Here is a 23,019-nt window from a genome sequence, read left to right as displayed (position 1 = left end):
ACGGGTCTTCGAACAAGGGCGGTTGTGGTGCCGGTTTAATTCTCACCGGACCCGACAGCTTCACCGCAGATTATGCCCTAAGGTTCGGATTCCGTGCATCCAATAATGAGGCAGAATATGAAGCCCTCCTCGCCGGAATGAATCTTGCCGTTCAAGTCAAGGCCCAAAGGCTGAGAGCATACTGCGACTCCCAGTTGGTCGCAAACCAGATCCAAGGGGTCTACGAGGCCTATGACGACTGCATGGTCAAGTATCTCTCCAAGGTCCACCGGCTAGCCAGCAAATTCCAAAGTTTTGAGGTCATCAGAATTCCTCGAACAGAGAATGCAAAGGCAGATGTTTTGTCTAAACTAGCCGCATCCGGATACACCGCTCTCGGAAGTATCTGCATGGAGTTCCTGCAGAAATCCAGTATAGAAAGAGAAGCCACTGAAGTAATGCAGGTGGAGCGCGAGTCGTGCTGGATGGACGAAATCATTGAATACCTGCGCAATGGTAAACTTCTTGAAGCCAAGAAGGAAGCCCGCAAAGTAGTACAGAGAGCAGCCCGATTTTTCCTAGATGGTGAGAACCTGTTTAAAAGGTCATACACCCTCCCGTATTTAAAGTGCCTCCGGCCAAGCAACGCCGCCTACGACGCATGAAGGAATTTGCGGGGAGCACCTGGGGGGCAAGGCCTTAGCAACTAAGGTGCTATTGAGAGGGCTATACTGGCCAACCTTGAGGCGAGATGCACTGAGCCTGGTGAAAAGGTGCGAGAGGTGTCAGAAATTCTTGCCCGCTATTCACCAGCCCGCTCCCCTTCGCAGTATGGGGAATGGACATCCTGGGCCCATTTCCACCGGCCTCCGGAAGGCGTGCTTTTGTAGTCGTGGCTATTGACTATTTCACCAAGTGGGTGGAGGCTGAACCTCTACCCCAAATCACAGAGCAAAACGTGCAGAACTTCTTCTAGAAATCAGTAGTTTGCAGATTCGGGATCCCCCGTGTACTCATAACCGACAACGGAAGACAGTTCGACTGCAAAAATTTCTGAAAATTCTGCCTTGACCTGAAGATTGAGCAGAGATTTACCTCAGTAGCGCACCCTCAGACGAATGGGCAGACAGAAGTGACGAACAGAATCCTGCTCCAAGGAATTAAAAAGAGGCTGGATGATAAAGCTGGCCGATGGGCAGACGAGCTTTATCACGTCCTATGGGCGTATCGCACCACTCCGCGCGCGTCGACTGGAGAGTCACCATTCAACTTGTCCTTTGGAACGGAGGCGGTGATACCCGTCGATGTGGGCACCCCGTCTCCCAGAGTCACCAGTTTCAACGAACAGCTCAATAATGGCGGGCTCCGTGCGAACCTCGACTTATTAGAGGAGGCCAGGGAAGAATCCCGAATTCGAGTCGCCGCCTACAAGCAGAAAGTATCCAACTATCACGATTCGAAGATACGCCCCAGAAACTTCCGGACAGGAGATCTAGTCCTGAGGAAAGCTGCCGTCTCCCAACCAACGAAAGTGGGAAAACTCTCCCCGACCTGGGAGGGGCCGTATCGAGTAAAAGAAGTCATCCGCCCAGGAAGTTATAAGCTGGAGACACTGAAGGAACATCTGCTACCCCACGCCTGGAACTCAAAGAACCTCCGCCGATATTACCAATAGAACGCCCAATGTAAGTAACTTGTAAATATGTACATATTGAATATGAATGATAATACTCTTTTGTAGCTCTTCTGTAAATCTCCGCGCACCATACAGAGACCCAGTTCGCTAAAACTGGGTACTCGTTGCTGAGAAACCCAGTTCATTAAAACTCGGGTACTTATATCTGGAAACCCAGTTCACTAAAACTCGGGTACTCATATCTGGAAACCTAGTTAACTAAAACTCGGGTACTTATATCTGGAAACCCAGTTCACTAAAACTCGGGTACTTATATCTGAAAACCCAGTTCACTAAAACTGGGTACTCGTTGCTGAGAAACCCAGTTCACTAAAACTGGGTACTCGTTGCTGAGAAACCCAGTTCACTAAAACTTGGGTACTTATATCTGAAAAACTTGGGTACTTATATCTGAAAACCCAGTTCGTAAAAACTGAGTACTTATTATCTATTTGGAACCTAGCTTTCTAAACCTGGGTATCTGACGCTTGGAGACCTAGTTTACCAAAACTTGAAAACTCGCAAGTTAGTTTATTTCAAATGTCTGCCCATAGCAAGAGATTAAACAATGTTACTATTCAGAAGCAGACAAATGAAGAGCAAGTAAAACACCAAAGTATGATTTCTGTTCATAAAAGAGTAGGGCCTCAAAAAGCCATTACAAAAGATGAGAGCCTCAAAAAGCTGCTACAAAAGTTGGGTCTCTAAGGACCATTACAAAAAGAATCAGATAACATGACTCAAGGGGCCTCGTGGCTGTCATCTCGTTGTAACCCCTCCTCCGGAACCACTACGCCAGCGGTGGTGACCGGCTCCTCGTCAACGAGCATCGGGGCTTTAGGAACGTTCAGGCCGGTCAAGGTCGCAGTTGGGTTGGATGCTTTGACCTGCTCGAGACAGTCAAAGTATCCAATCTTGTAGGCCTCACTGGACAAACTGAAAAGTTCGTCCTCCCGCTTTTGTACGGCCTCTGCGACGGCCTCCTTAATGGCCGCTGCCTGCCTCTCCTTCGCTCTCTCCCTCTGAGCGTTAAGGGCTTCGACTGCTTTCTGCTTCTGAAGGGTCAGCTCCTCCCTAAGCAGCTTCTTCTCTGCCTCCACCCGCCCGATGCTTGTTTGAAGCTCCTTAGCCTCCATCGCCAGCTTTCCATTCTCCGTTTCTGACTTTGTGATTGCATCGGAGAATTTCTTACTCTTCTCCTGAAGGTCATTAAAGTACACCCCAATCTACAGATACCAATAAGCTAGCGTTAATACAGGAAAGCGAAGTAAAACACGGACAGAAAGAAAGCGTATTCGTTGACCATCTTACTTGATAAAGTGAAGAAAACACGGCCTCTTTGGCCATAGCTGGCGGTTCGTGGAGAACCTGCTGCTTATTTTTGCTGAGGATACATTTGCTCTGAATCTCAACAGCGACTCGACTTTCGCCTAAGCCAGTATCATTTTTCTGAACGGCCCAGTTGGGACGAAAAACGTTGTCCCCTATCTTTGTCGGGGGAGGACGGGCTCCGGCTCCAGCGGACGTCCCCCCCGACTTCGAGGATCCCGTTCTTTTGCCAAAAGTGCCAACCAGTTTCACCGTGGTTTTGCCTTTGGGTGGCGGTGGAGGCGCAGTGTCTTGGGTGCAAGCCGGACTCGCCATCTCGGCTGCTTTCCTTTTTTGGCTCTGCTGGGCCACTTGCTGAGCCCCCTGCTAAGCCCTGGGAAGGGCCCCTTGTCGTATTCTCTCAACTGTTGATTGTTGTTTCATCTCTGCAAGTGAACATAAACAGAGCGGTCAGAAGCAAAAAGCAAGAAAAACAAATAGAGTTCAGAACAAGGCTAGCCACATACGTGCAGGACTCGCAGTACTAAGCCCGAGCCCGGCCAGAACTTCTTCCCCTGAAAAGTCCGAGCAGTGAATAAGGCCTCCCCGTTCCACCTCCTCTCGTATTAGGGCGAACGTTCTCAAATCTTTGCCCTCGAGAAACGGTTTGCGACTCAGTGCAGTTGTATCAGGGACATTCCAGATCAGAGGAACCGGCCAGGGCTCAGTGGATTCCCTATCTTCGACGTAGAAGAACCTATTCTTCCACGTGTGTATCGAAGAGGGAATGCCAGTGATTATTTTCAACTCAGAGCGCTGGCTAATATAAATCCAGCCCCCCTCCTTATGCCTCTTAAGGTGAGCACAAGCGCGGAATAGCGGCACAGACACGCTCCTCTCCAGCCGACCATGAACAAGATACACAAACCCAGTCAGTAACCTCCATGAGTTCAGGGCAACTTGGGCTGGGGCCAGTTCGTAATATCGAAGCACCGCGGTGAAGAACGGGTGCAACGGGAACCTGAGTCCGGCCCTCAACGACTCATCATAGATACAGACATCCGAACTTTCATTACAAGCTCTATCTCCCTCTATCGCCGCCCTCAGCCTAAATCTGGGGGGCACACAGTACTTGTCTCTAATATCCTTCATCGCGGACCACTCAAGGTAGCTCTCCTCGACAAGAGCCCGCATATTGTAACTAGTGTTGGCTTCCATCCGGGCCCTAGCTACGACTTCAACGGCCCGGCCAGGAAGAAATGTTGTGGACGCCTCAGCGACGTCACTACCAACACTCCCTTCTGCTCGGAGACTACCCGTTGGGAGTAGAGTGACGTTCAGATCCAATATCACCTCATCGTGATTCTCTCCGTCGTCGCTATCTACAATCTCTACTCTAACGTTTGGACTTTCCATTACTGGACTCTGAATTGGACTAGACTATGAGCTACTGGAGGAAGACTCCGAGCCGGACTCGAGACTAGAACTGCTATGAGACATGTAGTAGAAAAGAGAGAAAGGCTGAGAAAAATACCGGGCAGAGTAGAAAGCCCCTAAATCCGCACACGACTCCCACCAAGCACCTTGCAAACCGAACTGGCAGAGCAGGAAAGGAGGAGAAGTAAAAAGAGAAAAGTGAAAAATGAGAAGGTAAAAACCTCTTTTTATAACCTTTTACCTAAGGCGGTGCGCATTCAATGAAGGGCACACATTTCGAGGACATTTTACTGGTGCCATGTGTCTTCCATTTATGACGGACACACGCATCGAGGAGAAGGCGTAAGTGAAGACGCGCGTACCTCCAAGGAATTAAGGGCATCCGTTAAGTGCTTGTGCATCAGTCCGGTCCAAGCCGTACTCGTAAGTCAGTCCGGCCCATGCCGGACTTGATATGACGTGTTTCACAAAACGACAAAAGTCGGTCCGGCCCAAGCCGGACTGGATATGACGCGTTTCACAAAACGACAAAAGTCAGTTCAGCCCAAGCTGGACTGGATATGACGCGTTTCACAAAATAACAAAAGTCAGTCCGGCCCAAGCCGGACTGGATATGACGCTCCGTTAAACGCCAGTCCGGCCCAAGCCGGACTCATTTCTAGCCGGACTGACCAATTTCCGGACTCATTCCCAGCCGGACTGACCAATTTCCGGACTGGATTTCCGGACTCATTTCCAGCCGGACTGACGAATTTCCGGACTCATTTCCAGCCGGACTGACGAATTTTCGGACTGGATTTCCGGACAGATTCCGCCCATTCAGGAATGTAACTCACCACACTTCCCCAAGTTACCACAATAACTTGGAGAACTGGGGGGCAACTGATGGGGTCTAAAAACACCAGCCTCTAGCAGGCCGCCACATGTCCTGGGAGTAGGTGAGCCCCAGCCTCTAGCAGGCCGCCACCTGTCCCGCCACCTGTCCTGGGAGTAGGTGAGCTCCAGCCTCTAGCAGGCCGCCACCTGTCCTGGGAGTAGGTGAGCTCCAGCCTCTAGCAGGCCACCACCTGTCCTCGCGCAGGTCATCCCACGTCACCACGTTTTCCTCTATAAAAGGGAGTTCAAAGTTCAAACCAAGGGTAATGAAAAACCTTCTCTCCACCCTAAACTCTTAGAACTAGCTCTGCACTCCTGCTCATACTGACTTGAGTGTCGAAGGGCCTGTCCGGAGTAAAGCCCGGGTTGGTTTTCTGACCTCGCTTGCCTTTGTGCAGGACTTAGCTCTCTCAGCAGGACTCAATCCCTCCACTTTGCTTCACTCTGGTCCCCCAGGACTCGGTCCCTCTGGTCATCCAGCTCAGCTCTTACGTCACTGTCGTACCTGTTACCGATTTTCGGTCTAACACCCATAAAAGATTCGCTTGGGCCACCTTATTAGGGTACTGGTTAAGGTGCATTTCGAAACTTAATTTTGCAATCATTTTACTCATGTTATGATAATATTATCAAAACATCTGGAAAATTGAGTTTCCAATGCACCTTAGCAAAACCCATGATTAAATAGCACCAACTCTAACAACTTAAGATTTTGGAGTCGACATATTGCCTCATTGTAGGTCCTGTGTTCAAAACCCAACAAGTCCTTGATGTTAAAAACTCACATGTACGGCCACCCAAAAAATGAGGGGCTACACTTAAGGGAGAGTTTTGAAGTATAAATGATTAACCATTCTTTTCTGGCCTGAACAAGTCCCATTCATGCTAATGCCCAAAATATGAGTGGTTGGAAAACTAGGCTTACTTATGCTTATTTTGTTATCCCTAATAAATTTTCCCCAAACTCCTCAGACAACGTCCTTTGTTTTTTGTCCAATGATTGTGGGGCCGAAAGCTCTCCTCTTTTTTTTTGGTTGGAAAGTGTAGACACCCCATTTTGATCGGCCATTTTCCCCAAAATCGAATAAATTCTCGAAATCGAATAAAATCCCAATCCCAAAGTTGAGTTGAGATCCCGGAACCGAATCTCAAAATTTTTGAAAAAATCAAACCCGAAAACCCTAAAAATGCCCATTTCCATATATTTTGGAAACCGTTTGAAAGCCTGGGTGATCTCTGAACCCCATTGGCATCCTCTGTTCAATTGCCCTGATCCTCTATCTCATTTTCGCAAAAAATTTGAAAGAGTTACAAAATACCCGTGAGTTTTAGGTATTAACGTTCTCCCATTTGTGCCACTAAGCTCCAAATAGCATTTTCGCTAGCCCATCTTGTTTCTCGTCTCGGTGTTCAAAAAATTCGTCATTGGTCATCACCGTTCCCAAGGTGCCCTGTAAGAGGATATCATGAAGAAAAGACAAGTCGAGTTTGTGCAAAAATCAAAATATGGTTCTGTCAATATCATTTCCCCCCTTTAAGCGTAGAAAGTACGCTAAAAAAAGGGGGGTTTGTCCATGGAAGAAAGAGAGGGCAAATATATGTTTCTCTTTATAAAAAAGGGGTGGGATAGCCGAGCATGGGTGCCCATTAAAGCAAATAAAAAAGGGGGTAATGGGGATGTTGATAAAAGTGTAAAATCCTCCTCTAAGGAGGGCATTTTTGGAAGCTTGCATTTCTTTCTCTACAAGCCACAAACATAGGCCATTAGATTAAAGAGATGAGGTGTAGGGCTTGGATCAGCTAGGCACTCTAGGTTTTAGGGTTTCTAGGATAGAATTAGGGCAAGAGGGATAAGGAATCAAGGGTGAGGATGATCCAATTCATCAAAAAGGGGAATGGATGGCTGAGATTAGAAGAGGGTTTCAACCCTAGCTATAAAAAAATGAGTCTCGTGGGTAGAAAGGGGAGCCCCATTTTCTAAGAGGAGAACAACAGCAGAGGAGATTTTTCTAAAAAAAGGAGGAGAGAAGCAGAGGAGGGAGAAAGGCCAAACAAACTCCACCACCACCATCAACCACCACCCTCCACCAAACCCTTTTCCCTCAGCCACCGCACTCCAACCTCCTTCTCCATCCATTCCACGGCCATCAATTACCTCCACCATACCCCTCTCTGACCCAGACCCATCTCCGGCCATTTCGCCGGAGTTCCGACCCTACCTCCACCATCTTCCCCATTCCACCGACACCACCAAAGAGAAAAAAAAAACAACAGAGGAGCTACAGAGAGGGAGGAGCAGAGAGAGGGAAGAAGGATCTTCATCTTGCCGCCACCTCCATCTACGCCGTCAACCACCATCTTCTCCACCCTCCTCTACACCACCACCCTCAGCCACCTCCATTTCTGCAACCATCACTCTCAAACCCATTTTTTTTTTAAATCTTTGAAAACCCACGACCGTCTCCGACCACTACCTCCACTAGCCGCCACCCTCTCGTCAAACCACCGGCCACCCAACCCTTCCACCACCAAACCCTCTTACCTCAGCCACCGTACTCCAAATCCGGCACCACCACCTCCATCTCCACCCCAACACCACCCTTCGAAAACCCTCCTCCATCTCCACCTTCACCTTCCTCAACCCCCAAAACCGAAACCCCTTTTTTCTGTACCTCCAAAAATCGAAACCCACATCTACCTTCCCCGTTCCGCCATCTCTGCAGATCCGAAACCCACACCCCCCATACCCGATCACCACCACCATCAACGATCGTCTCCGACCACCATCCTCCACCACCTCCATTAATTCCGGCACCATCCCTCTGCAACCCACCCTCATTTGCACCTCTATCTCCACCATTAATGTCCAATACCCTCTCTGCAAGTCCTCTTTTAAAAATCAAATCAAGAAAATCTATAGACCCTGTTTCTTTCTCTTTCTCTATTAAAGCCCATCCCATTCCATCGTCTCTGCTCCCCCCTCTCGTTGGATCCCAAAACTTGTTTTTGAGATAAGCAAGGAAGCCTCCCTCATTTTGTTGAAGAATATCAACAGAGAGAGAGAGAGAGAGAGAGAGAGAGAGAGAGAGAGGTGGGAGATCGGCATATAACATTTGTCATCTCCGAAAACAAAGAGCGGGTTCGGTTTCGGAGCACGGCAAGCATCTAAATCCAAAGTCAGAGTCTATTTTGTCCTAAATTTCAGGTAATTCCATTTTCTTAATTTCTTGTTTCATATATAGAGTGTGCCTGTTATACTTGTTTGATTTCTGAGGCTATTCTTTCCAGCATATCGATTTTTATTCATGGACTCTGCTTCAATTTCCATTCAGTTTGTCATGCTAATCCTTTTGGGTTGCTCAATGTTCCACTCTTCTCTGGATTTCTCGTTTGTTTTTGCTGATTTTTTTAAGAGACGCGTATATGTGAGCTACTCCTAAATCTATGGGCATTGTTAGGAAAGGGATATGGATATGGGCATATTTTTGATTCGATAATTGCTTTGAGCTGGAGCTACTCTTATTTTGTCTCCTTCAAATTAGATCAAATTATATCAATCGGGTACAAAGAACTGAAATTATGCTCAAGTGACTAAGTGCAAAATAAGAAGTGCAATGATTTTCATCGTAATGGTAATGTGGTTCTCCTTGGAACTCCATCATTTAACATTGTTAGTTGTGTTTATTGCCTGCAACTTGTTGATTCTGTCAATTGTCTTCCTTTGGATCATGTGGGAAGTCGGGGATAGCTTTGGAACTATGAATATCCAACTCTCTATGTCCACACCACTAGATGCTAGCAGTGCCATTGATCCTATCTGTGCTTCTCATTGCTTTGATGATTTCGGGATCCCCATCGATCTTGGGAACACTCGTCGGGTTTAGGCGACGACGGACGGCAACCTCCTGAGCCAAAACCCCCTTTTAATCAAAAGGGATAAAAACTCATAAAAATCAAATAACAAAAATCCAAGAAAATAAAAAAAAACTCTCAAAGCGTATTTCGAAAAGCTGTTTCGAACTACGTTGGCTTGATCCCTTTCCACAGGGTACGTAGGCATCTTGGGATTCTCATCCCAAGTTCAGTCAAACTTTTCAATAAAATCATTTAAACCCTTCAAAAAAAAATCATTTAAGCATCTAAAAATATCTTTCAAGCTTTTCCAAAAATACAAAAACCAAAATGGGAAAGGATGGTGATTGCCAGGTCACTCGGAGCCTTCTTTTCATTTCATTTTCGATTTTCATCGCGGTTTGCCGGTTTTATCGGTTTTCCAACATTTTATCGGGTTTTGGGATGGGCGATGACGTAGCGTGGCCCCTTTACAGGGATTGTCCTTGCTGAGCCCAAAGATAGGCTATGACGATCGCGAGACTTGTCCGATCTTTAGCGGATCAGGATCACTGAGCTCGATTCCTTTAGAATCGCTCCCTGAGTCTATCGTATGTCCCATTTTCTTTTCACTGGCATTTTGGGTTTGCGCATACCGTCTATTTTCTAATTCCTTTCTTTCCTCGCATCTTTTAGCTTATCGTGTGTTTGTATTTGGTTCCTTGTGTGTTTACTTTCAGCTTGCTTATTCCATGTGCGTTTAGTTTCGCATGCTTAGCTGTAGATATTCACTGCTTTTCTGCTTATCATATCTGCTATTACTTGCTTAGCTGTAGCTGTGCATGCGGATGTTATTGCTTTCCTAGATGTGATGGGTTAGGAGTAGATGCGGTGAGTTAGGATTTGGATGTTTATTTTCTTTTGCCCATCCCCGGGTCATGCATGCTTAGATAGACGTTTCTTCGGGGATACTCGTTTCCATTTCACATGATTTTAGCCCAAAACTCTTCAAAATTAATTAAAAATGGCATAAGAGACCAGGTGCTTGCACTTGGGCGAATCGGGGGCGCTAACACCTTCCCCATTCGTCATCAGGCACGAACTTTTGTATCTCTGGTTATCCGTTGCAACAGAGTATTTCATGGGATCCATGGCCTACTTCCTTGGATGGCGACTCTTCTTTGTTATAGGTACATCTTGGTTCCGGGATGGTCCTTGAATCGAGAGGTATCTCATTTATATCGCCACCCATGCTGTGAGTGGCATCATTTCGAGAGTTCCTTAGTAGAGCTCTCCTTCACATTGTGGAGATCTTAGAGGACCGACATGGGATCTCGTGTCCCTCGCTCACCATCCTCGGGATCGGGGTCCACAGAAAGCTGGGATTGAACCTCGCTAGAAGCTCCATCGGGGCCCCAAATCTCTCATCTTTTATCTAACCCACTTTCAAAGTCCACTAATTTCATCCACCTCTGTCGTTGATGATTCTAATTCATTTGCACTTCTTCTTGTTATTATTGTTTATGCTTAATATCTATATTTTGCCCTTTTTCGCATATAAGACCCACTGTCACCCAACAGCCTTTATAACTGCACTGAAAAAAATGAAAAATTAAAGGTCTGATAAATGCAGTCGGATGATATGGATCTAACAAGTCATTCTTGTGACTGGGTCTTTATCAATTTGGAGTCATGGAGAAATGATCTTTATCAATTCGTTATTGAGAAAAGTACGGAATGCGGGCCGATGTTTAGTGAAAAAATGGATGACGGGCACCTTTCAAAACAAGAACCAAAAAAGGGCTAAGCTTCAAAATCGGGTGGGAAAAAGACCCCAATACCCTTCTGACAACAAGAGGACTCCTCATATGTTGGTCCTCATCATTCACTTGTTCATTATTTAACTATTTTCTTCGGAGGGAAAAACCCTTGTATATAATGCATCTCACCCCAATTTACGTTTGGCGCACTGCACGAGGTTTCGTTGGGTTCGTCTCAATGCATATTTGAACCGACAGAAGCATGGGTTCATTTAGATCCTGGCCGTTGGAAATAAGTGCAGACGGAAGGATGCTTGACACGTCCTAAATATTTTTTCCCGAACGGTGGCGCCTTTTTTATAGCTAGTTTGGTTTGGATTTGAAATTTCCTTTTTAACCTAGAGTCCCTTCGGTTCGTTTAGATCTTGGCCGTCGCTAATGTGCATAGACGGACGGATCAACGACACATGGACATATAATGGAACGGTGGCGTCCTGTACTAATACCGCCAAGTTGAACCTTGCCTAAAATTTCTGGTGCCGTTATGTCCCTATGTCCCAACCCTTACATAGTGATGTGCAAAATATTTTGGTGAGGTCTCCAGAGCTGTTACGCTGGCTTACCTAATAGTCACGCCGACGTAAATGACGTTTACGCCGGCTTACCCATTACATACACCGGCGTACCCATCATGTACACCGGCCAGCCTAAATTAACACCGGCATATCTATACACGCCGGCGTAATATAAGAGCGCCGAAGGACTAAGTATGATACGGTGGCGTACCTTTACTGAAGGCCGGCTTAGAAGTTGTTTCGGCGGTTGGGGTGAAATTTACCCAATTAATTACTATCTTCTGATTTCTTTCCGCCTTAATCCAGGTAATGAATCTGTTTTGGTTTTTTTACCCATTAAATTATCTAGAGAACCATTTTGGTACTTAGTGGAGTTTACCCAGTAAATTGTGTTATGGTGGGAGAAAGATACTTGATGTGTGATGTAACCAGAACATAATATCAAATGGATTTGGCCTTGACGGAATGGAACAAAGAAGAATGGTTTGATTAATCAGTTATCTATACAAGAACAGGTTTGGACAATCAGTCATCTACTTCTACACATCTTCTAACAGTCAGCCTCCCAAACATTTGTAATCAACATCTCTACTCCCTACATCTTATAATCCCCGCGGACTCTGCAGTACTGAAGAAGAGAAGCTACATGTGGCTGCATTCCTAAATCATCTCGAATGTTCTCTCCACGCGTAGGCAATGTATATCCTACTGCCGTAAGATAGAATTGTAAGTACTCGGCCAATGAGTAATTTCTTTGTATGCTTGTAAGAATTAGTACCTTTGTGAACTCGAATTGTTTGTAGTGGCATAGAGCTTTTATGAACTTGATGACGAACACCCCACAGTCGACCCTACAAATACAAATTGTAGCAGTTGATATTATGTAACTTGCACCTGGAAATAGATGAAGAGTATATTGTCTTAACGGTGCAGTAGGAGTACTCAAGCATTTTCTTGCGTTGGTCTTCTTGTTTCGACGGTATCTTCCCACGTATCCGCCGCAGGTTGAAATCTTTTTAGAACCCTCCTAAAGAAAGTAATCTGCACGCCGAGAGAGATTATTGAGAAAATCCATCCAAACGTACTGCACTATGGAATATCACTACGTAGGAAACCTACCATTCCTCTTGCAAGATTCCTATTGTGAGCTCTGGCCAGTGAATCATACATTATATATTTTCCTACGTTCATACTGACCATTAATAATATCCAGTGTTTCCCATTCCCTATTGGGGCCAGGATTCTGTCTACCCCATTCATATCGCTTAGGAAGGAATTGATGATGGTCGCATAAGCATAAGCATGGGATAAAAAGAGAGGCTATTTGTGGGACATGATCCCGCGAGAGGGGCGTGGGGCGCGAGCCGCCGCGCGCTCTCTCTTGGTCTCTCGTTCCCACGCGATTGGCGTGTGCATTTTATTTGTTGATTTGAATTCGTCTTTCCTGTGAACTTGGGATCACTAAGGCAATCCGAATTCCACACGAAAGAGATTGACAGAGTCGCCACCTAGATGTGGGATCTAGGACCCATAATTAACCAAAAATCTAGACTCGCTACCTGGTTACGAGAATGGAAGGTATGGGGAGTTATCCACCACATGCACCATTCTTGCCCGATAGTCGGTCTTCGATTCCAAAAGCTAACTCTTTTAAATTTATTTTAAATGGCTCATTCAACTCTATGTTATTGTGCGAACTAAGTGACATGCATCCTATGATCTAATTTCAATGTGAATCCTAAATGTGTATCTTGATTTCTTAATTTGTCTGGATTCAATCTAGGTGAAAGTTCTCCTAAAATTCTAATTTCATGAAAAATCCTAAGTGATTTGATTAAGCATTTACAAGAAAATTAATATACAAAACACCACAATTTGTTGTGGTGCCGACTCGCGGGTGGTATGCCATCAGACATCCAAGCTGCCTACGTACCCAAGCCTCACTGGGATCAGAGTCGACGTAGTTCGGTGCACCTAAGCTAAGCTACATATGCCTAACTCAACTAGGACACCGACTTAGACGGATTTGACTGTTTCAACAGTTTTAAGAGGAATTATTTAATTCAAGTTGAGGATTTTATTATCTTAGGATTTCATCTAAGATGCTATATGATTCTTATCTGAATGCAAGTTGTCCCTTAGACTAATGCAGGTTTTGCCTACATCCTAGTTTACTAGGCTTGTCCTAGGGAAAGATCGGGTGACTAGTGTAACTAGACCTATGGTACGGTTGCTATTCATAGCAAGCGTCCGTGATGAGGCTGGACTCCTAACTCTAGGACTCCCTAAAACCTAGGACACGGCACGACACCAGTGTTCCTAAATTGGGCTCTAATGGTTCTTAGATTGGAAACCATAATCCAATGGTTCCGAAAGACACAAGATAAATCGATTTAAGTTCTCGAGGTTAATGAGTTTCAGATTTCGAAGATTTTCAGTTTCTAGACATTTAAGGATTACCAATGGTTCTAGGGTTCACCAATTTCGGCCTTGAATGGCATCCAAAGGAGGGAATCGTGCGCTCTTTCCTTGTGCAATTTAATACTTAGGTTATAGCATCTTATTGCCTGGCAGAATCTCTGGATTTCCGTGGACACTAACCTCGGAGCCAACAACATGCTATAACTTAAATATTCAAATTGTCAAAGATCAAGTTGCAATTGGGATACGATTATGGATGCACGGGCCATTTTTCCAGGAAAATCTAAAGATCCTAAAATTCCTGTTTCAATGGATTAAGGAGTGAACATGTGACAGAATTTTAAAGTTCTTTAGGAATTTTTATATGATTTTCAATTAATTTCGAATTTTCCATGGATTTTATCAATTTTAAGCATATGAGCGGTTTTACAAGTGAAATTGTTGCAAATAAATTCGAAATGATTTGAAATTTCTACAGCAGCAAGATGAAAATGTATGTAGCTTACAGGATGAGTTTTGCATATTTTTACATTAAATTCACATTTAATCTTGATTAAACCATTAAATGTCCAGATTGCACAATTAACACATAAACTAGTAGAAATATAACTCTAAATTCTATGAAATTTCTACAGAAATACTATATGAATCAAAATAGCATTCAGTGAGATTTTCATGAATTTTAGAAATTATTTACTACCAATTTCGGATTTTACAATTTCCAGACCAGATTATAAATTAACACTACATCCCATATTAAAACAGATCCAAATCACACGAAAAGTTTACAGTAACAAGTAATATGGAAGATAAGACTACTGTAAAAATTTTATGAATTTTAATGATGATCTGATGTTAGTAAAAATTCTCCTAAAATCTGATAAGTTTCAAAGAAAATATTAAATAATATACCAAATAAACTCCAAAAATCTTTACAAATTCATGGTAAAATGAATCAGTAACATATTATTTTCCCACGAAATTTCATTAATTTTAGAATCTGTTTGGTATATAATGTAATTTTTCTTCGTCAAAAGATGTTTTTTGAAGAGTTTTCCATTTTTAAAACACAATTTGCGGAAAAAATCAGAAAAATTCGGAAAAATACAGAAATATTTTGACAACAATGCACCTACCTGTGGTGAAGATCTCCGCCCAATCCAAAAAATATAAAAAATCCTGCCGCCGCCGATCCGCTCCGCCGTCTTTCGCTTTCTCTGGAGTGTTTAGAGGGAGTGATTGAGGGAGTGAAGAGATAATGGAAGAAGAATATTAGGGAGAGGGATGGAAGAATATATTGAGGAAAGGGATTGGAGGGAGTGATTAGAAGAGATAATGGAAGAGAAAGAGATAATGGAAGATAAATTTCTTTTTTTTTTTCCTCCTCTTTTATGGATGGGAAGGGAGATATATATAGGGAGAGAAAGAGAGAGAGAGAGATATGTTGGTGGAGAGCTCATCATGTTGTCCCTCTTAGTGGAGAATCCATCATTATTGTTCTTAGTGGAGGGCCCATCATGTTTCTTAGTGGAGAATCCATCATTATTGTTCTTAGTGGAGGGCCCATCATGTTTCTTAGTGGAGAATCCATCATTATTGTTCTTAGTGGAGGGCCCATCATGTTGTCTTAGTGGAGAGCTCATCATTATTGCTCTTAGTGGAGGGCCCATCATGTTGTCTTAGTGGAGAGCTACCATCATTGCTCTTCATAAGAGGCCTCACAAGAGGCCCCACTGAGGCCCCACAACGCGGGCCCCACAATGTGGGCCCCCGGTTGATTCGATTTTAAACAAATGTTCAATGCGGGCCCACCAAACGGGTACAAATTCTCCCTAGTTTAGATTTTTCTGAATAATCCTTCTCAACATTTAGCGGGAAAATGCGAAACACGACGGAAACGACCAAAAATATTTAGAAATGTAACAAACGGATGCGGGAAAGAAAGACATTGGAAAACCGACGGAAAACAAACCCTAATTTCTTTATCGATTAAGGTAGAGCAAAATGGGGTGTCTACAGATGCCCCTCTTTGGTAGAGATGACGTAGTCATCGAATACCAAAGTCAAAATGACAGAGCCATTTTGCGTAGCTTTAATCGACAAAAGACTCTACACAAACGGAACTTAGACGCAAACATTTACTACCTAATGCAAGGCCCTAAATGAAATCCTAGAATTAGAACATAATAAGAAATCCTGATGCGGTGCTGTTCACAAACGAGCAACGAGAGAATGAGATACCACTTTCGAATGGATTCCGAACAGAAAGAACAAAGATCGTTCTCAAGCGGTTTTTTTTTTTTTTTAAAAAAAAGAAAGAAAAGGAGACATCTTTCACAAGCGGGCTCAAGGAGGATAAGAGACCATTCACAAATGGACTTAGACAATGAGGTACCATTCACAAACGGCCTCAAGGAGGATATGAGACCATTCACAAATGGACTCAGAAAATGAGGTACCGTTCACAAACGGGCTTAAGAAGAAGATGAGACCATTCACAAATGGACTCAGAAAATGAGGTACCGTTCACAAACGGGCTTAAGGAGAGGACGAGACCATTCACAAATGGACTCAGAAAATGAGGTACCGTTCACAAACGGGCTCAAGGAGAAGATGAGACCATTCACAAATGGACTCGAGAAACGAGGCACCGTTCACAAACGTGCTCAAGGAGAACATGAGACCATTCACAAATAGACTCAGAAAATGAGGTACTGTTCACAAACGGGCTTAAGGAGAAGACGAGACCATTCACAAATGGACTCGAGAAACGAGGCACCGTTCACAAACGGGCTCAAGGAGAATAAGAGACCATTCACAAATGGACTCAGAAAATGAGGTACCGTTCACAAACGGGCTCAAGGAGAAGACGAGACCATTCACAAATGGACTCGAGAAACGAGGCACCGTTCACAAACGGGCTTAAGGAGAAGACGAGACCATTCACAAATGGACTCGAGAAATGAGGCACCGTTCACAAACGGGCTCAAGGAGAATAAGAGACCATTCACAAATGGACTCAGAAAATGATGTACCGTTCACAAACGGGCTCAAGGAGAAGATGAGACCATTCACACATGGACTCGAGAAACGAGGCACCGTTCACAAACGGGCTCAAGGAGAACATGAGACCATTCACAAATAGACTCAGAAAATGAGGTACCGTTCACAAACGGGCTTAAGGAGAAGACAAGACCATTCACAAATGGACTCGAGAAACGAGGCACCGTTCACAAACGGGCTCAAGGAGAACATGAGACCATTCATAAATGGACTCGAGAAATGAGGCACCGTTCACAAACGGGTTCAAAGAAACAAGATAGCTTCAACAACGAAGAATTTAGAGATTTTTCATAAACTTGAATTTGACGTAGGATTGGATTTGATGAATTTTTGATTTTTCAGAAATAAGGCACCGTCCACAAACGGGCTCAAGGAGGACATGAGATCATTAACAAATGGACTCAGAAAATGAGGCACCGTTCACAAACGGGCTTGAAGAGGATATGAGACAATTTACAAATGAACTTCAGAAAATGAGACACCGTTCACAAACGGGATGAAGGGGAACATGAGACCATTTACAAATGAACTTCAGAAATGAGGCGCCGTTCACAAACGGGCTCAAGGAGAACACGAGACCATTCACAAATGGACTCAGAAAATGAGGCACCGTTCGCAAACGGGCTCAAGGAGGACATGAGACCATTCACAAATAGACTCAGAAAATGAAGTACCGTTCACAAACGGGCTTAAGGAGAAGACGGGACCATTTACAAATGGACTCGAGAAATGAGGCACCGTTCACAAACGGGCTCAAAGAAACAAGATAGCTTTGATTGATGAACTCAACAATGAAGAATTTAGAGTTTTTTTATGAACTTGAATTTGACATAGGATTGGATTTGATGAATTTTTGATTTTTCAGAAATAAGGCACCGTCCACAAACGGGCTCAAGGAGGACATGAGACCATAAACAAATGGACTCAGAAAATGAGGCACCGTTCACAAACGGGCTTGAAGAGGATATGAGACAATTTACAAATGAACTTCAGAAAATGAGACACCGTTCACAAACGGGATGAAGGGGAACATGAGACCATTTACAAATGAACTTCAGAAATGAGGCGCCGTTCACAAACGGGCTCAAGGAGAACACGAGACCATTCACAAATGGACTCAGAAAATGAGGCACCGTTCACAAACGGGCTCAAGGAAACAAGATAGCTTTGATTGATGAATTCAATAACGAAGAATTTAGAGATTTTTCATGAACTTGAATTTGACATAGGATTGGATTTGATGAATTTTTGATTTTTTTGAACTTAATGAAATCGAGGATGTTATAGATCGTGCCTGACAAAGATATCGGAAACTAGGACTTTGACGAATGATGAAACGGCAAACCGAAGAACCATTACTAACAAGAATGGATTAGAAACACTTTTATGAAACTTCAACAAGATTTTTCTCAAAGAGACTGCTGGTCTTGTCTTTGGGGATTTGGATGACTGAAACCTTGAACAAGACACTTGAAATTGGTAATCTAGAACAACGGCTCTCTTGGATATAATCATGGAAAAGTGGGACTTGCCTCTTGATAGGTGTTTAGATAAACATTTCTTGACCAGGAAAGTATTTAACTAACTGGAAGGAAATTCTGAATTTTAACGGTTCATCTTTCTGAGAAATTGGCTCGACCATCATTGCATCTGAGGCTCTTCCAAGCTTAAGATGCCTTCCTGGGGTATGATCTTTTTACGGAAGCTGGGCTTTCTGATGTTTCTACTTCTGAATTCTTCTGGGTTGATCATCTTTGAAATATAGCTGTTTGACTAGATTCTCGAACTTTTTCAGGTACAATCGCAGGGAGCTGACGAGGCCGGGCCTCCTTCACCGAGACAATTGCATCATTTGGACATATGGATGACGATTGACTCTTTTTAAATAGAAAACTTAGATAAAAGGCACTACTCAAAGGATTGAGGAGCTCTAAAGGAGTGAACATAGAATAACAACGATTGATTAACTACACTGACAGACACAGTAATGCTTCTGACTTAGTTAACGTTTTATTTGGTAAGTCTATCCTTTCAAGGAATATTTTTTTCAATTGGTAAACACTGGACTTTTTCCTTAAAACAGTAATGCCTCAATGATTTAATTACAACTCCTAGGATTGCTTAGCTCCAATGCCCCCAGTTTTGAGGATGTCACTTGAATTTGTTTGAACTTCAATTGATCTTCAGTCCTGATACCGGCTGTAACCTTCTTATAAATTTGCTTGAACTTCAGTTGATCTTCAGTCTTGATACTGGCTGTAGCCTTCTTATAATGATTCTCTTACCGTGACCAAGTCACCTCTTCAGGGTTTTTAACTTGGCGGACCGTGGTAGCCTTAACTTTTGCCTGAACCGTCTTTCTAGGTTTTCGATTCAGCAGGCTATCCCCTTAGCTTTTGCCTAAGCCGCCCTTTCGGGTTTTCAACTTAACAGGGGAATGATCTTAAATTTTGCCTAAACCGCCCTTTCAGGTTTTCAGTCTAGCAGATCTTCAAACTCCATTTTTTTTTATTCATCATCATTTTTGTTTTTGTTTCGGGACCTAGATCATTAGTTCTGAACACCGAAAGGACTTTATAGGTAGGATAGGGCTTTTCAAAGAATGGCTTAAGGTTCAACAAAGATTTCGACCGAACCTGTGAATAGGTTGCCTACATATCCCAAGGTAGGAATCAGGTCGTGTATAGTTCAGGGCGAATGCCCCTAGTTTGAAGATAAATTGTTCGAAAGTTTATTGATTTTTCTTTTTTTTTTCTTCTTTCTGGAATAATTGACTTCTCTTCTTTAGGAACTTGTCCCCTTTTTTTTTCTGAAAGGATTGAATTTCTTTTTTTTTTTTTGGATTGATTGAATTGCTTTTCTTTTTTGAATTGACCGAACTCAGTTTAACCGAGCTGCCTACGTACCCCAGTGTAGGGATCAGGTCTCGCGTAGTTCGGGGCGAATGCCCCGAGTTTGATGGGTTTTCAAGAAAATTTGATTCAGGCTCGGAGGGTTTGCAAACCGGTATTCTTTTGACGTTGGGTTCTGATTTTGGGATTTATTCGGCCAAAGGAGGCCTTCCGATGTTCAGAATGAGAATCGATCTAGGTTACTAGAGTCTCTCTGGTACTGATTATTTATTTATTTTTCTTTTTTTTTTTCATGGAGTTTGACGGCATTTCCAGGTAAGAGATAATGTATCTTCTTCTTCCAAGATTCCAATGCGTACTTTCGACTTTCATAAAGCGAAACTTGTTCTTTGACATCCTCCATCTATGGATTTGTAACTCTTGATATCTGATGATCACTTTTCAATGCTTGCTCTTGAACTTCTTATCTTGAATTTGTTGGCTTTATGTTATGAATTTGAGAACCAAGGTCATTGATTGGAAATATGAAAGTTGTTTCCACTCTATGCCCCTTGTATAGCATATATTTTCTCACTTTCTTCATTTTCTTTGAGCTTTCCATCTATATCTTGCCCCTGGTATCGGTTGTAGCTTTTCTAGACAATCTTCTTATTCTTGAAATAATTTTATCAATTCTTCACTCTTTAGAGGGTAATGTATTTTCAATCGGCATTCACTGAATCAAAGTTTCAGTGCCAGTGTTTACCACTTCAATTTCATCTTTGAAAAGCTGGGATTGGCGCTCCTCCTCTTATTCAAGTAATTGCTGTGACTCAAGTGGAGTTTCGTCAATTTTGTCCTCATTTGAGGAGGGAGTCTTACTTTAAGATCAGAAGCAAACTTAAGAAATAGACACAAGTGAATTATTGGACACGACCTATCCTGAACATGCTCAGGATTCACAACTCTAAATAAAAAAGAGAGATGAGTTGCCTGGACTAGGCATTGACCTTGAAATGTAAGACCGGACTCAACAATTGTACTGACCATGATGACTGATTCGCATAGGGGAATGCCCCTAGTTCAAGGATTATGATAGTGAACTCTGAAGGACTTAGCAAAATATTCTTGAAAAAGGTTGCCCTTAGAGTAAGAAAGGACCAAAGGTACAAGCAAGATTGGATCATCTGGACCAGGCATGATCAGATCATGAGATTGCATAATCGAAAGATTGTGAGATTCTGCTCCTGCCAGTTAGGGGATGGCATGAAGATACGATCGAATCGTATGACAGGAGAATGAAAGACGCACGATCAAGAGATTAGATGAGATAGTATAAGATTGCTTTCAACAGATAGATCATGAATGACTAATCCTATGAGATCTTTGAAAATGATGGGATTTATATCCTAACCCCAAAGGGAAAATTTTTAATCTTCACACATTTTATCAGTGTTACCTGAAGGCATCAACCTTACTCCTAATCTAGCGGAGTGGAGAGAGGATCTCGACTCATGACTTTGTTCGTGTATCTAAGGACCGATCGTAGCCATTGGAAAATGGACTACGGCCTAATCTAGACACAAATGGGTAAGATATCCTAAACTAGGCTCACACACGTGATGCACATGTGTTCGTATACTACATGCATGTGTGGGTTAATCTAGGGGTAAGGCCAAGAGTTCCCTTAGCGCGAATCCCTGTTCGATATACTGTACCAGTGTCCGGCGTATCAGTACGTGAACAAGAGATCCGTTTACGTACCATAAAGGTACTAGGCTAAGGGTGGAATGCTTCTCTAGCACAGAGGCACCAGGTGATGAAATCCCAGTCAACCATGCTAGATAACACTCCGGGTTCCTAAAATAGGATGTGTGTGCATGTGAAATGCAAGGGTTTAGATGCAAGTGATATAAGTGTGTGCAATAAGTTTACGCAATCTATGATGCCTTCAGGTTTTGTTAGATTGAGTTTAAGTAAAATGTGATGAGAAAATAAAACAAGACAAACTAATCTAACAAATATAGAGTTTTTATGAGCCAGTTAAATTAAATTCAAATGAATTATCTTTTGGAATTTTAATGAAGTTAGGTGGTCCCCAGCAGAGTCGCCAGACTGTGGGACATGATCCCGCGAGAGGGGCGTGGGGCGCGAGCCGCCGCGCGCTCTCTCTTGGTCTCTCGTTCCCACGCGATTGGCGTGTGCATTTTATTTGTTGATTTGAATTCGTCTTTCCTGTGAACTTGGGATCACTAAGGCAATCCGAATTCCACACGAAAGAGATTGACAGAGTCGCCACCTAGATGTGGGATCTAGGACCCATAATTAACCAGAAATCTAGACTCGCTACCTGGTTACGAGAATGGAAGGTATGGGGAGTTATCCACCACATGCACCATTCTTGTCCGATAGTCGGTCTTCGATTCCAAAAGCTAACTCTTTTAAATTTATTTTAAATGGCTCATTCAACTCTATGTTATTGTGCGAACTAAGTGACATGCATCCTATGATCTAATTTCAATGTGAATCCTAAATGTGTATCTTGATTTCTTAATTTGTCTGGATTCAATCTAGGTGAAAGTTCTCCTAAAATTCTAATTTCATGAAAAATCCTAAGTGATTTGATTAAGCATTTACAAGAAAATTAATATACAAAACACCACAATTTGTTGTGGTGCCGACTCGCGGGTGGTATGCCATCAGACATCCAAGCTGCCTACGTACCCAAGCCTCACTGGGATCAGAGTCGACGTAGTTCGGTGCACCTAAGCTAAGCTACATATGCCTAACTCAACTAGGACACCGACTTAGACGGATTTGACTGTTTCAACAGTTTTAAGAGGAATTATTTAATTCAAGTTGAGGATTTTATTATCTTAGGATTTCATCTAAGATGCTATATGATTCTTATCTGAATGCAAGTTGTCCCTTAGACTAATGCAGGTTTTGCCTACATCCTAGTTTACTAGGCTTGTCCTAGGGAAAGATCGGGTGACTAGTGTAACTAGACCTATGGTACGGTTGCTATTCATAGCAAGCGTCCGTGATGAGGCTGGACTCCTAACTCTAGGACTCCCTAAAACCTAGGACACGGCACGACACCAGTGTTCCTAAATTGGGCTCTAATGGTTCTTAGATTGGAAACCATAATCCAATGGTTCCGAAAGACACAAGATAAATCGATTTAAGTTCTCGAGGTTAATGAGTTTCAGATTTCGAAGATTTTCAGTTTCTAGACATTTAAGGATTACCAATGGTTCTAG

This window comes from Tasmannia lanceolata, unplaced genomic scaffold, assembly GCF_043159265.1.
Source record: "Tasmannia lanceolata isolate RefF3 unplaced genomic scaffold, GAP_Taslan_0.1 ptg000018l, whole genome shotgun sequence".
Classification (NCBI taxonomy): domain Eukaryota; kingdom Viridiplantae; phylum Streptophyta; class Magnoliopsida; order Canellales; family Winteraceae; genus Tasmannia; species Tasmannia lanceolata.
Note: the sequence above shows the minus strand (reverse complement) of the source record.